Source organism: Galeopterus variegatus, unplaced genomic scaffold (genome assembly GCF_000696425.1).
Source record: "Galeopterus variegatus unplaced genomic scaffold, G_variegatus-3.0.2 Scaffold3814, whole genome shotgun sequence".
NCBI lineage: Eukaryota > Metazoa > Chordata > Mammalia > Dermoptera > Cynocephalidae > Galeopterus > Galeopterus variegatus.
In genome coordinates, this window is record NW_007729925.1 from 196,146 (window position 1) to 197,155 (window position 1,010).

Here is a 1,010-nt window from a genome sequence, read left to right on the forward strand (position 1 = left end):
AGGCTTAAAGAAGGGACAGTCTTCTGCTTCCCCCACATCAAGGCTGAAACAATACACAATGTCTCTCAATTTTTCAGCCTGGCCTTGATCTGAAAATGCTGCAGTGGAACTGATCAGAGCCGGGGTGGGGGATGGCATGGAAATAGGCCTTCAGGGTAAGGCTGGCTTCCTTGGGCTCTCTCTATTGCAGTGGTTCCTTGAGCTTCAAGTGTTAAAAATGCAGAGTCCTGGGTCTCATCTCTCTAAAGTTCCAGTCTAGAAGATCTAGAATGGGATCAAAGAATCTGCACTTTAAATAAGTACCCAGGTACCCTCTTTATCAAAACTCTTTATACTGGTCAGGAACTGAGACAAAGAATGTAATATTGAGACAGGACAGGGATAAGCCTGTGAGCCAAACACTCCATTTTCCCTGCAGAGGAGACTTTGTTACTCTTCTACTCCTCCATCCTGAGACCCCCACGGTGCATGATTACCCCATGCCCCTGGTAAAAGTAACTGAAAGAGTCCTGTTGGGTTAGGCATAACCACCCTGGTAAAATAAGAGGGGAACAAAAATTCACTAAATTGCAAAACTCCTGCCCCAAGCCTTTAAAATATAACTGTTAGCTTTGTTTGAAACTTATCATTATCTACCCATTATTTCTTTTCCCCGTAATTGTAAAAATTGAGTAACAGATTAACCTTAAGAACATTTTAGGAGTTCCCGCATGCACAAGGTGACTGCTACAATGACCCTCCTGGGATAGTGATAATGAACACCACCACCATCTTGGACCTACTGAGCAGGCACAAGGACCAAAGACCTAACTGAGCGCACAGCCTTGACACAAGCGGGAAGAACAGAATGGACAAACTCCGGAGGTGCAGAATGATGGTGTTAGCCTGCACCGCTCGTCCCCTTTCCCTTTAAAGGACCGTGAACAGCTCCTCTTGGGGGCTAGCTTCTCTGTAGCTACCTCCATTATGCATAAGTCTATCTCCTATTTTAATAAAGCATTGCTTGCTTT